We start from the raw sequence: 14,611 nt of genomic DNA, 5'->3' as shown, positions 1-14,611 counted from the left end.
CAATTGTGCAAGTTCTCCCACTTAAAAAGATGAGAGAGGCCTGTAATTTTCATCATAGGTACACTTCAACTATGACAGACAAAATGAGAAAAAAAAAATTCCAGAAAAATCACAGGATTTTTAATGAATTTATTTGCAAATTATGGTGGAAAATAAGTATTTGGTCACCTACAAACAAACAATATTTCTGGCTCTCACAGACCTGTAACTTCTTCTTTAAGAGGCTCCTCTGTCCTCCACTCGTTACCTGTATTAATGGCACCTGTTTGAACGTGTTATCAGTATAAAAGACACCTGTCCACAACCTCAAACAGTCACACTCCAAACTCCACTATGGCCAAGACCAAAGAGCTGTCAAAAGACACCAGAAACAAAATTGTAGACCTGCACCAGGCTGGGAAGACTGAATCTGCAATAGGTAAGCAGCTTGGTTTGAAGAAATCAACTGTGGGAGCAATTATTAGGAAATGGAAGACATACAAGACCACTGATAATCTCCCTCGATCTGGGGCTCCACGCAAGATCTCACCCCGTGGGGTCAAAAATCCCAGAACCACACGGGGGGGACCTAGTGAATGGCCTGCAGAGAGCTGGGACCAAAGTAACAAAGCCTACCATCAGTAACACACTACGCCGCCAGGGACTCAAATCCTGCAGTGCCAGACGTGTCCCCCTGCTTAAGCCAGTACATGTCCAGGCCCGTCTGAAGTTTGCTAGCGAGCATTTGGATGATCCAGAAGAAGATTGGGAGAATGTCATATGGTCAGATGAAACCAAAAACTCAACTTGTCGTATTTGGAGGACAAAGAATGCTGAGTTGCATCCAAAGAACACCATACCTACTGTGAAGCATGTGGGTGGAAACATCATGCTTTGGGGCTGTTTTTCTGCAATGGGACCAGGACGACTGATCCGTGTAAAGGAAAGAATAGGGCCATGTATCGTGAGATTTTGAGTGAAAACCTCCTTCCATCAGCAAGGGCATTGAAGATGAAACGTGGCTGGGTCTTTCAGCATGACAATGATCCCAAACACACCGCCTGGGCAACGAAGGCGTGGCTTCGTAAGAAGCATTTCAAGGTCCTGGAGTGGCCTAACCAGTCTCCAGATCTCAACCCCATAGAAAATATTTGGAGGAGATCACTGCTCTAGAGGAGATCTGCATGGAGGAATGGGCCAAAATACCAGCAACAGTGTGTGAAAACCTTGTGAAGACCAACCTTGAGATAAACTTTTGTTATAAAATACTTATTTTCCACCATATTTTGCAAATAAATTCATTAAAAATCCTACAATGTGATTTTCTGGATTTCCTTTCTCATTTTGTCTGTCATAGTTGAAGTGTACCTATGATGAAAATTACAGGCCTCTCTCATCTTTTTAAGTGGGAGAACTTGCACAATTGGTGGCGGACTAAATACTTTTTTGCCCCACTGTAGTCACACCAATCATAATCCAAATTAGTGTGTAATGAACAGACTATTATTACATGTTGCCAAAAGCATTACCAGTGGGCTTTAATTAAAAGTCTTAAGTATATATATAATAATTAAAATCAGAGTTAAAGCCAGAAGAAAGACACATTCCATTAAAATAACCCAGTAGGGAGTCGTGGGTCCATCACCATCTAGTTACACTCATTATGAATACAGTTTTGTCATAGCTGAACGTGGTTCATTGTTCAGACTAGAGGCCAATTTCACAGCCTGGAATGCTGTGATCTTCTATCTAAATTCAATATAAAAACATCTTAATGTTTTCAGCTTCGGAGCGTGTCTGTGGGGAAAAAAGGTCTAGACGTCTGACCTTTGCACAATCCAGTCAAAACAAAAAAGGGATTGGGATGTAACCCCACTAAATCTGACGTCCTAAACCCAAAGTCATTAGCGCTAAAAGAGCCCCTTCCCACAGTACCTTCAGATGGATAAAACTCAGATGTGATACCCATCTACGAAGTCAGACCACTCATTACCATAAAACTAATCTTTAGTAGACTACTTTACTTCATACATGTATTACCACACCAAGTTAAACAGAGACCATCTCTTCATATGCTTTACTTTGAGTTACACACACACACACACACACACACACACACACACACACCTTACTTTAAGTTAAACAGTTTGGGACAGGCTGAATAGTAAATCGCAAGAACAATATCTTGCTAATCCATGGGACAGAGAAGCAGTTCAACAGATCAGCTTCTTACCATTCGGGAGCACAGCTCAGAAAGGCACAATACATTCTACATTTACTACACCTATGGCTAGTTTGTCACACGGCCCAGGCGTATTGGCTTTGGCCCTCGAATCACGTCTGCCACAATGCTAGAGGAGCTGGGATTACTGTTCACAAAATCCACACTTTGCATGTCTGGCTTTAAGCACAATCTTCCAACGGTCCTGAGCAGCGACAGCTAGATGTGGAGAAATCCCCCAGTGAGCTGTTAAGCCCCCCCCGGTGCTAATAGGCTGGGAGGACAATCCAAAGACTAACAGTCTGAGAGAGAGCAAACGAAAGAGGGGGAAGTTTAACCAGAAGAGGACCACGGTCAGGTCAATGACACACTTCCTATTGACACACAAATGACCCTCTTCAATCTTCAAAAGGAATTAATACCAATAATAGCATCTACAGGACAGTATAGCGGCTTCCTGTCAAAAGGATATTCTCATCATGTGATTCTATACAGTACATTTATGCTATTTAAAAAGAGGTGCTTGATAATAAATAAATAAATGCCATTCAGCAGATGCTTTTATCCAAAATGACAGTCATGCGAGCATACATTTTACGTATGGGTGGTCCCGGGAATCTAACCCACTATCCTGGCGTTGTAAGCAGTATGCTCTATCAACTGAGCTATAGTGGACCACACATTTGATCATTAGAGGTATCTTTTATTCAATAGCACCTCGTACCTAGGACCAAACGCATGCCATAGAGGCATAGTGATTTGAATTACGCATGGTGAGTCACTGACAGGATAGAACAGAGAAACAGTCGTGCGTGGAGACAGGACAGAGAAACAGTCGTGCGTGGAGACAGGACAGAGAAACAGTCGTGCGTGGAGTCAGGACAGAGAAACAGTCGTGCGTGGAGACAGGACAGAGAAACAGTCGTGCGTGGAGACAGGACAGAGAAACAGTCGTGCGTGGAGACAGGAGAGAAACAGTCGTGCGTGGAGACAGGAGAAAACAGTCGTGCGTGGAGACAGGAGAGAAACAGTCGTGCGTGGAGACAGGAGAGAAACAGTCGTGCGTGGAGACAGGACAGAGAAACAGTCGTGCGTGGAGACAGGGCAGAGAAACAGTCGTGCGTGGAGACAGGGCAGAGAAACAGTCGTGCGTGGAGACAGGGCAGAGAAACAGTCGTGCGTGGAGACAGGGCAGAGAAACAGTCGTGCGTGGAGACAGGGCAGAGAAACAGTCGTGCGTGGAGACAGGGCAGAGAAACAGTCGTGCGTGGAGACAGGGCAGAGAAACAGTCGTGCGTGGAGACAGGGCAGAGAAACAGTCGTGCGTGGAGACAGGAGAGAAACAGTCGTGCGTGGAGACAGGAGAGAAACAGTCGTGCGTGGAGACAGGGCAGAGAAACAGTCGTGCGTGGAGACAGGGCAGAGAAACAGTCGTGCGTGGAGACAGGGCAGAGAAACAGTCGTGCGTGGAGACAGGGCAGAGAAACAGTCGTGCGTGGAGACAGGGCAGAGAAACAGTCGTGCGTGGAGACAGGAGAGAAACAGTCGTGCGTGGAGACAGGAGAGAAACAGTCGTGCGTGGAGACAGGAGAGAAACAGTCGTGCGTGGAGACAGGAGAGAAACAGTCGTGCGTGGAGACAGGAGAGAAACAGTCGTGCGTGGAGACAGGACAGAGAAACAGTCGTGCGTGGAGACAGGGCAGAGAAACAGTCGTGCGTGGAGACAGGGCAGAGAAACAGTCGTGCGTGGAGACAGGAGAGAAACAGTCGTGCGTGGAGACAGGAGAGAAACAGTCGTGCGTGGAGACAGGAGAGAAACAGTGTGCGTGGAGACAGGAAAGAAACAGTCGTGCGTGGAGACAGGACAGAGAAACAGTCGTGCGTGGAGACAGGGCAGAGAAACAGTCGTGCGTGGAGACAGGGCAGAGAAACAGTCGTGCGTGGAGACAGGGCAGAGAAACAGTCGTGCGTGGAGACAGGGCAGAGAAACAGTCGTGCGTGGAGACAGGACAGTCGTGCGTGGAGACAGGAGAAAACAGTCGTGCGTGGAGACAGGAGAGAAACAGTCGTGCGTGGAGACAGGAGAGAAACAGTCGTGCGTGGAGACAGGAGAGAAAACAGTCGTGCGTGGAGACAGAGAAACAGTCGTGCGTGGAGACAGAGAAACAGGACAGAGAAACAGTCGTGCGTGGAGACAGAGAAACAGTCGTGCGTGGAGACAGAGAAACAGTCGTGCGTGGAGACAGAGAAACAGTCGTGCGTGGAGACAGAGAAACAGTCGTGCGTGGAGACAGAGAAACAGTCGTGCGTGGAGACAGAGAAACAGTCGTGCGTGGAGACAGAGAAACAGAGACAGAGAAACAGTCGTGCGTGGAGACAGAGAAACAGTCGTGCGTGGAGACAGAGAAACAGTCGTGCGTGGAGACAGGACAGAGAAACAGTCGTGCGTGGAGACAGGACAGAGAAACAGTCGTGCGTGGAGACAGGACAGAGAAACAGTCGTGCGTGGAGACAGGACAGAGAAACAGTCGTGCGTGGAGACAGGACAGAGAAACAGTCGTGCGTGGAGACAGGACAGAGAAACAGTCGTGCGTGGAGACAGGACAGAGAAACAGTCGTGCGTGGAGACAGGACAGAGAAACAGTCGTGCGTGGAGACAGGACAGAGAAACAGTCGTGCGTGGAGACAGGACAGAGAAACAGTCGTGCGTGGAGACAGGACAGAGAAACAGTCGTGCGTGGAGACAGGACAGAGAAACAGTCGTGCGTGGAGACAGGACAGAGAAACAGTCGTGCGTGGAGACAGGACAGAGAAACAGTCGTGCGTGGAGACAGGACAGAGAAACAGTCGTGCGTGGAGACAGGACAGAGAAACAGTCGTGCGTGGAGACAGGGCAGAGAAACAGTCGTGCGTGGAGACAGGGCAGAGAAACAGTCGTGCGTGGAGACAGGGCAGAGAAACAGTCGTGCGTGGAGACAGGAGAGAAACAGTCGTGCGTGGAGACAGGAGAGAAACAGTCGTGCGTGGAGACAGGAGAGAAACAGTCGTGCGTGGAGACAGGAGAGAAACAGTCGTGCGTGGAGACAGGAGAGAAACAGTCGTGCGTGGAGACAGAGAAACAGTCGTGCGTGGAGACAGAGAAACAGTCGGGCGTGGAGACAGAGAAACAGTCGGGCGTGGAGACAGAGAAACAGTCGGGCGTGGAGACAGAACAGAGAAACAGTCGGGCGTGGAGACAGAACAGAGAAACAGTCGGGCGTGGAGACAGAACAGAGAAACAGTTGGGCGTGGAGACAGAACAGAGAAATAGTCGGCGTGGAGACAGGCGTAGAGACAGAACAGATAAATAGTCGGCGTGGAGAGAACAGAGAAATAGTCGGCGTGGAGAGAACAGAGAAATAGTCGGCGTGGAGAGAACAGAGAAATAGTCGGCGTGGAGACAGCTCTGCAAACCAACTGATGTCTATGGAATCAGATCACAGGTGCTGTTATGAAAAAACTAAATTTGGAGGGGATAGTTTATCATCAAATACCACAAATTGTCAAGGGTGTCAAACTGTGTTCAAGATGATACAGACCCTACGACAGAGGGAAGGGGGGGCTACTGAACATGCATTTCAAATGAGCGGGATGAAACAGAGGAAAGATTTCAAATGTGACATAAAACAAGTATAATTTCAAGGGTAGCAGTGAAATGGATTTTGAGGACACAGTAAAACAGGAATATCTAAAGAGACATATTCTGGGAAAATGACATTTCAAAAACTGAATCAGTTAGTTCTGTTTCATTATAACAGACAGACAGCAGTTGCAGTAAGGTCAAACTAATTCATTGGATGGAGTCAGATTATAGAAAACCTAGTGAAGGTCAAAGGTTAAGCCAACAGGTGTTTCCAACTATTCTTGGATTGCCAGATATCATCCTAAAGTAGACCACAACCATGTCCATGTGTTCTTTAGGTCAGTGTATCCAAAATAGTTGAAGACAATGAACATTTAATCCATTGTTGGCTAGAAGGTAGTCCACTTTAAAATGTGGTTTCTGAACTTGATCAAAAGACCAAAGGATATATTTGTAACATTCAGTGGAATCTTTCCTCCTCCAACTCCTTACGTAATGTAATGGTCATTGGTGTATCTAACGCTTGAAAGCAAAATTCTCATCCAAGAAGTAATCGTGTCTGCTACAACGGTTAAGAGATGTTTATTCTTCGAATAAGTGCAGAAAATCAGTAATGTGCCTCTAATCTAAAATGAAAACGGACACCCTCGCCTGTGGTAATTATTCTGCCGGCTAAATGGGAATAAATAAATTTTTCCTTTTACATGCAGTCGTTTGCAGGAAGTTCAATCCATTATTTATGTCAGAAAAGAGGAGACAGAGGGACCTGACCTAGTAAAATCCCAGCGCACACTTCAAAGCCAGCCAGAGTAACTGCCTATTGGCAGGCAGAAGGATACCAGTGCATTAGGAGATGAGAATGTGCTTTTTCTTGCCAAAACAGCCAAGCACAACTTTATTAACAAATACAGGTAGAGGTCTAAGAGGAGGCAGGCTAGAATTCAATAATGCTTCCATCTCTGCTGACGCTCCAACAATGAGGGGCTTTTAAATAGAGGGCAATTTTCATCCTGTCAGAGCACTGCATCACTGGCAGGGACGAGACCACACAGAGATTACGCTGTAGCTAAACACTCAATGTCTGTCAAGTCATTCAGGGTGGAATATATGGAGGGCTTCGAAATGTAGAAAATGGCCACTGGATAGTACCAGCCCTGGCTCCTATGTGATATAAAAAAGGAGCACTTGAGTCATTTACAGGGGATCGAATAAAGGAGAAGCTGGTTGTGCATTAGTGCCCTGGCTCGCTCTCCTCGCCTCCCCCTGTCCGCCAGCCTGGTGCCCGCGGTAGAGGCTCATTCGTCTCCCGGTTAAAATACCTCTGTGTACACACACTCCGCCCCATCCAAATTGTGCCTATAATGGAACTATGAGCAGGAAGTCAGTCATTCAATGGAGGAGAGGGGGGGGGGGGAGCTCCATTATCATTAGTGCTGCATGCACAGTCTCATTGTTTACTGTGGTCTTTAAGGACGGGGAGAGGAGGAGGCGGAGGTGAAAGAGAGGTTCAGCACTGCTCTTTGGGACAGCTCCTCTGTGACACTGTCTCAAAGTGGCAGGCTACAGCAGACTAGTGATAATCTATTGATCTCTGCCTGAGGGAGGAGAGGAGAGAGGTTCAGCACTGCTCTTTGGGACAGCTCCTCTGTGACACTGTCTCAAAGTGGGAGGCTACAGCAGACTAGTGATAATCTATTGAGCTCTGCCTGAGGAGAGGAGAGGGAAGGGGCGGGGGGCAATGGCACTGTTTTTCTTGGGCTGGCTGATTGGGCTGTGAAGATGACGCTGCAAAATTTCATTTGTATGTTGTAGAAATGTTATTGAATGCTAATTCAATACCTAGATAATGACAAGTTTTACTGCTGGCCAGGGGTTCTCTAGGGAAGGAGTGAAATTAGTACCATTGGTAATTGAATATGCTTCTTTTAGAAACTGAACAGTACATGAATAGAGGATAAATATATGTGCGAGTGTGTGTGTGCGAGTGTTCCCATGTGGTGTGTGCAGCCCACTGTTGTAAAATTGGAGGCCCATAAAGTAACAGGCTTATGCAACTTCCTCTGTAAGTACATGGAGAGCAACAACTGAAGCAAACAAAGAGATTTGAACTTGAAAGCCACTGTGTTTTTTTTTTCTCTGTCACTTACACGCTTTCTTGACTGATCTGTAAAAAAATAGCTACATTTGTTAGTTTAGTTTTTGCCCTTTTCGATCGTCAAACATCAGAATATAAATTAACTACAGTGGTGATAGCACACACAACACCAAAAGACAACCCTGAGAGCCAACGCATCAAATAAAAATAAATAAAAAGGGCATTCTTTATCAAATAAAATGCAAATGACCAGAAAAACGAGCTGGGAAACAATTAGAGAGAGGACACAATGCAGGGTGTTGCATAAATAAGTGACTACAGAGAATTTGGGAGTGAGTTGCCGTTTCGTTGGAAAGTTCAAAAGCAATATTGATACTTGTGCCTCCATGTCGTATATCATGATTTATGGACTTCATCTAGTTTGTCAGAAAGTTGCATAAGGGCTTGTGTATCTTGCCGTTATCTAAGCTGGGGTGCCATTTCTCATTAGCGTCTCATTATCTGATCAAAGACGGTTACTGTCAGTGGAAAGATAAGGAGATGGTGGTCTCCATGGCCTGCTTTCATGTGGAGGGGGAAAAGCACAGTAACACACACTGGCCTTGTGAAATACATCAAATACCAACCATTCCTTTTAAGAGCTTCCCCAATTCTCTACGGACACTAATTGGCTTTAGTGAATGAGAGACGAGCCAAATGTCCTCCTTCAGACTGATTGAAATGAACTCGTTTGCTTTCAGTATAATATATCAACGGGGGGGCAATCAGCAGCTCGTCCAAAATGAAAGGAAAACTTTGAGCAAACGCCAAGAGGAAATGCACATTTCTCTGAAAACGTTTGCCATTCTCACACATTTCTTCTCCCTGCGATGTGATAAGGGGAGAAGAGACGTGTGCAGGTAAGAAGTGGACTGGGAGAGTTTCAGCAGCAGTATGCCTCTAACAGGTTCCTAATTCATTATGCAGTGTAGGGAGGTACGGTAAAGTACTTATTCTCCAGTTCAGAGCCCTTTTCCCAAATTGAACAGAGTGGGAGGCATTTGGCATGACAGACTGCAGCATCCTGTTCTCCACTAGTATATTACAGTACTGGTCCAGGCAGCACGCTGTTCTCCACTAGTATATTACAGTACTGGTCCAAGCAGCATGCTGTTCTCCACTAGTATATTACAGTACTGGTCCAGGCAGCATGCTGTTCTCCACTAGTATATTACAGTACTGGTCCAGGCAGCATGCTGTTCTCCACTAGTATATTACAGTACTGGTCCAGGCAGCATCCTGTTCTCCACTAGTATATTACAGTACTGGTCCAGGCAACATGCTGTGTGATTACGCAGCCTGCTCTTAAACCAGGGTTGGGTAAAGCAGTGCTGGTACTGTTAATCCCTTTGGCTTTGAAATTTTGTCACATATTCTGAAAATGCAGTTGTGTTCAGTCATCTTGGGTCTGTCTAAGGGGGTCAAAAGCCAAAGAGAGGAAGTCCCATAGGGCGGCGCACAATTGGCCCAGCATCGTCCGGGTTTGGCCGGGGTAGACCGTCATTGTAAATAAGAATTTGTTCTTAACCGACTTGCCTAGTTAACTAAAGGTTAAATAAGAATAAACATTTTTTTTTTAAAGTGTCTCATTCAGTGAGAAATGCAAAGAAAGTAACATCCACCCGCTTTGACTAAGCAATTGTGTATGAATGGGAAAAAAGTGCCCGTTGTCACATTAAGAGTGAGAAAGAGAAATGAGGAGAGAGGACAGAGGAAAAAGAGGACAGAGGAAAAAGAGAAAGATAAGCCAGAAGACATAATAAACTGCTGGATATAAGTCATCATGGTAACACATTAACAGAGGATGAGATGTGGGGAGGAGTGCCCGAGGGGATTGTAAAGCTTCAAAGCCATCCTACAGGCACAGATGGAGAAAATAGATAAAAACAAGAAAGCTAAACACATTCTAGTCAGCACCTTTGTTCCATCTAGATCTATGTGCTATTAAAAGGAGATGTCTCCCTCTTCACCTTCCCTGCTACACAACAGAGAGACACACCATTCCTCAGGAGAGAGAGACAGACACACACCATTCCCCGAGACACACACACCATTCCCAAAGAGAGAGAGACAGAGACACACCCCATTCCCCAGGAGAGAGAGAGAAACACACCATTCCCCGACACACTCTCTCCTGGGGAATGGTGTGTGAGACAGAGACACACACCATTCCCCAAGACACACACACACACACACACACACACACACACACACACACACACACACACACACACCATTCCCCATGAGAGAGAAACAGACAGAGAGACACACACACAACCATCCGAGACACACACACCATTCCCCGAGAGATCCACACACACACCATTCCCCGAGAGACCCCCACACACACACACCATTCCCCGAGAGACCCACACACACACACCATTCCCCGAGAGACCCACACACACACACCATTCCCCGAGAGTCACACACCATTTCCAGAGTTTGAGAGGGAGACACTCTCTCGGGGAATGGTGTGTGTGTGTGTGTCTCGAATGGTGTGTGTGTGTGTGGGGTGTGTGTCTCTCTCTCGGGAATGGTGTGTGTGTGTGTGTGTGTGTGTGTGTGTCTCTCTCGGAATGGTGTGTGTGTGTGTGTGTCTCTCTCTCGGGTGTGTGTGTGTGTGTGTGTGTCTCTCGGAATGGTGTGTGTGTGTGTGTGTGTGTCTCTCTCTCTCTCGGAATGGTGTGTGTGTGTGTCTCTCGGGTGTGTGTGTGTGTGTGTGTCTCTCGGAATGGTGTGTGTGTGTGTGTGGTGTGTCTCTCGGAATGGTGTGTGTGTGTCTCTCGGAATGAATGTGTGTGTGTGTGTCTCTCGGAATGGTGTGTGTGTGTGTGTCTCTCGGAATGGTGTGTGTGTGTGTGTCTCTCGGGTGTGTGTGTGTGTGGTGTGTGTGTGTGTGTCTCTCGGAATGGTGTGTGTGTGTGTGTGTGTGTGTCTCTCGGAATGGTGTGTGTGTGTGTCTCGGGTGTGTGTGTGTGGTGTGTGTCTCTCGGAATGGTGTGTGTGTGTGTGTGTCTCTCGGAATGGTGTGTGTGTGTGTGTGTGTCTCTCTCTCGGAATGGTGTGTGTGTGTGTGTGTGTCTCTCTCTCGGAATGGTGTGTGTGTGTGTGTGTGTCTCTCGGAATGGTGTGTGTGTGTGTGTGTCTCTCGGAATGGTGTGTGTGTGTGTGTGTGTGTGTCTCTCGGAATGGTGTGTGTGTGTGTGTGTGTCTCTCGGAATGGTGTGTGTGTGTGTGTGTCTCTCTCGGAATGGTGTGTGTGTGTGTGTGTCTCGGAATGGTGTGTGTGTGTGTGGTGTGTGTGTGTGTGTGTCTCTCGGAATGGTGTGTGTGTGTGTGTGTGTGTCTCTCGGAATGGTGTGTGTGGTGTGTGTGTGTGTCTCTCTCGGAATGGTGTGTGTGTGTCTCTCGGAATGGTGTGTGTGTGTGTGTGTGTGTGTGTCTCTCGGAATGGTGTGTGTGGTGTGTGTGTGTGTGTGTCTCTCGGAATGGTGTGTGTGTGTGTCTCTCTCGGAATGGTGTGTGTGTGTGTGTGTGGTGTGTGTCTCTCGGAATGGTGTGTGTGTGTGTGTCTCTCGGAATGATGTGTGTGTGTGGAATGGTGTGTGTGTGTGTGTCTCTCTCGGAATGGTGTGTGTGTGTGTGTGTGTGTCTCTCGGAATGGTGTGTGTGTGTGTGTCTCTCTCGGAATGGTGTGTGTGTGTGTGTCTCTCGGAATGGTGTGTGTGTGTGTGTGGTCTCGGAATGGTGTGTGTGTGTGTGTCTCTCTCGGAATGGAATGGTGTGTGTGTGTGTGTCTCTCGGAATGGTGTGTGTGTGTGTGTCTCTCGGAATGGTGTGTGTGTGTGTGTGGTGTCTCGGAATGGTGTGTGTGTGTGTGTCTCTCGGAATGGTGTGTGTGTGTGTCTCTCTCGGAATGGTGTGTGTGTGTGTGTGTCTCTCGGAATGGTGTGTGTGTGTGTGTCTCTCGGAATGGTGTGTGTGTGTGTGTGTGTGTCTCGGAATGGTGTGTGTGTGTGTGTGTGTGTCTCTCTCGGAATGGTGTGTGTGTGTGTGTGTGTCTCTCTCGGAATGGTGTGTGTGTGTGTGTGTCTCTCTCGGAATGGTGTGTGTGTGTGTGTGTGTGTCTCTCGGAATGGTGTGTGTGTGTGTCTCTCGGAATGGTGTGTGTGTGTGTGTGTGTGTCTCGGAATGGTGTGTGTGTGTGTGTGTGTGTGTCTCTCGGAATGGTGTGTGTGTGTGTGTGTCTCTCGGAATGGTGTGTGTGTGTGTGTGTGTCTCTCGGAATGGTGTGTGTGTGTGTGTCTCTCTCGGAATGGTGTGTGTGTGTGTGTGTGTCTCTCGGAATGGTGTGTGTGTGTGTGTCTCTCTCGGAATGGTGTGTGTGTGTGTGTGTGTCTCGGAATGGTGTGTGTGTGTGTGTGTCTCTCGTGGTGTGTGTGTGTGTGTCTCTCTCGGAATGGTGTGTGTGTGTGTGTGTGTCTCTCTCGAATGGTGTGTGTGTGTGTGTGTGTGTGTCTCTCGGAATGTGTGTGTGGAATGGTGTGTGTGTGTGTGTGTCTCTCTCTCGGAATGGTGTGTGTGTGTGTGTGTCTCTCGGGTGTGTGTGTGTGTGTGTGTGTGTCTCTCGGAATGGTGTGTGTGTGTCTCTCTCGGAATGGTGTGTGTGTCTCTCGGAATGGTGTGTGTGTGTGTGTGTCTCTCTCGGAATGGTGTGTGTGTGTGTCTCTCTCGGAATGGTGTGTGTGTGTGTGTCTCTCGGAATGGTGTGTGTGTGTGTGGTGTGTGTCTCTCGGAATGGTGTGTGTGTGTCTCTCGGAATGGTGTGTGTCTCTCTCGGAATGGTGGAATGGTGTGTGTGTGTGTGTCTGTGTGTGTGTCTCTCTCGGAATGGTGTGTGTGTGTGTGTCTCTCTCGGAATGGTGTGTGTGTGTGTGTGTGTGTGTGTGTCTCTCGGAATGGTGTGTGTGTGTGTGTCTCTCGGAATGGTGTGTGTGTGTGTGTCTCTCGGAATGGTGTGTGTGTGTGTGTGTGTGTCTCTCGGAATGGTGTGTGTGTGTCTCTCGGAATGGTGTGTGTGTGTGTGTGTCTCTCGGAATGGTGTGTGTGTGTCTCTCGGAATGGTGTGTGTGTGTGTGTCTCTCGGAATGGTGTGTGTGTGTGGTGTGTGTCTCTCGGAATGGTGTGTGTGTGTGTCTGTCTCTCGGAATGGTGTGTGTGTGTGTCTCTCGGAATGGTGTGTGTGTGTGTGTCTCTCTCGGAATGGTGTGTGTGTGTGTGTGTGTGTCTCTCTCGAATGGTGTGTGTGTGTGTGTGTGTCTCTCTCGGAATGGTGTGTGTGTGTGTCTCTCTCTCGGAATGGTGTCTCTCGGAATGGTGTGTGTGTGTGTGTGTGTGTGTCTCTCGGAATGGTGTGTGGTGTGTGTGTGTCTCTCGGAATGGTGTGTGTGTGGTGTGTGTGTGTGTGTCTCTCGGAATCTCTCTCTCGGAATGGTGTGTGTGTGTCTCTCGGAATGGTGTGTGTGTGTCTCTCTCGGAATGGTGTGTGTGTGTGTCTCTCTCGGAATGGTGTGTGTGTGTCTCTCTCTCTCGGAATGGTGTGTGTGTGTGTGTCTCTCGTGTGTGTGTGTGGAATGGTGTGTGTGTGTGTGTCTCTCGGAATGGTGTGTGTGTGTGTCTCTCTCGGAATGGTGTGTGTGTGTGTCTCTCGGAATGGTGTGTGTGTGTGTGTCTCTCGGAATGGTGTGTGTGTGTGTCTCTCTCGGAATGGTGTGTGTGTGTGTGTCTCTCGGAATGGTGTGTGTGTGTGTGTCTCTCGGAATGGTGTGTGTGTGGTGTGTGTGTGTGTGTCTCTCGGAATGGTGTGTGTGTGTGTCTCTCGGAATGGTGTGTGTGTGTGTGTGGTGTGTGTGTGTGTGTCTCTCGGAATGGTGTGTGTGTGTGTGTGTCTCTCGGAATGGTGTGTCTCTCGGAATGGTGTGTGTGTGTGTGTCTCTCGGAATGGTGTGTGTGTGTGTGTGTCTCTCGGAATGGTGTGTGTGTGTCTCTCTCGGAATGGTGTGTGTGTGTCTCTCGGAATGGTGTGTGTGTGTGTGTGTCTCTCGGAATGGTGTGTGTGTGTGTGTGTCTCTCGGAATGGTGTGTGTGTGTGGTGTGTGTCTCTCGGAATGGTGTGTGTGTGTCTCTCTCGGAATGGTGTGTGTGTGTCTCTCGGAATGGTGTGTGTGTGTGTGTGTGTCTCTCGGAATGGTGTGTGTGTGTGTGTGTCTCTCGGAATGGTGTGTGTGTGTGTGGTGTGTGTGTGTCTCTCGGAATGGTGTGTGTGTGTGTGTGTGGTGTGTGTGTGTGTCTCTCGGAATGGTGTGTGTGTGTGTCTCTCGGAATGGTGTGTGTGTGTGTGTCTCTCGGAATGGTGTGTGTGTGTGTGTGTGTGTCTCTCGGAATGGTGTGTGTGTGTGTGGTGTGTGTGTGTGTGTGTCTCTCTCTCGGAATGGTGTGTGTGTGTGTGTCTCTCTCGGAATGGTGTGTGGTGTGTGTGTGTCTCTCGGAATGGTGTGTGTGTGTGTGTGTGTCTCGGAATGGTGTGTGTGTGTGTGTCTCGGAATGGTGTGTGTGTGTGTCTCGGAATCGGAATGGTGTGTGTGGTGTGTGT

General features: G+C 48.0%; 1 protein-coding gene across 7 annotated transcripts in view; it reads right to left on the bottom strand.

The window, feature by feature from the left end:
- Nucleotides 1-14,611, bottom strand: part of nrg1 (neuregulin 1) — a 155,328-nt gene that overhangs the window by 45,203 nt on the left and 95,514 nt on the right. The window lies entirely within an intron of this gene.

The sequence above is a fragment of the Oncorhynchus tshawytscha genome, linkage group LG20 (assembly GCF_018296145.1).
Source record: "Oncorhynchus tshawytscha isolate Ot180627B linkage group LG20, Otsh_v2.0, whole genome shotgun sequence".
NCBI classification, from domain to species: domain Eukaryota; kingdom Metazoa; phylum Chordata; class Actinopteri; order Salmoniformes; family Salmonidae; genus Oncorhynchus; species Oncorhynchus tshawytscha.
Note: the sequence above shows the minus strand (reverse complement) of the source record. Positions and strands in the feature narration are given on the sequence as shown.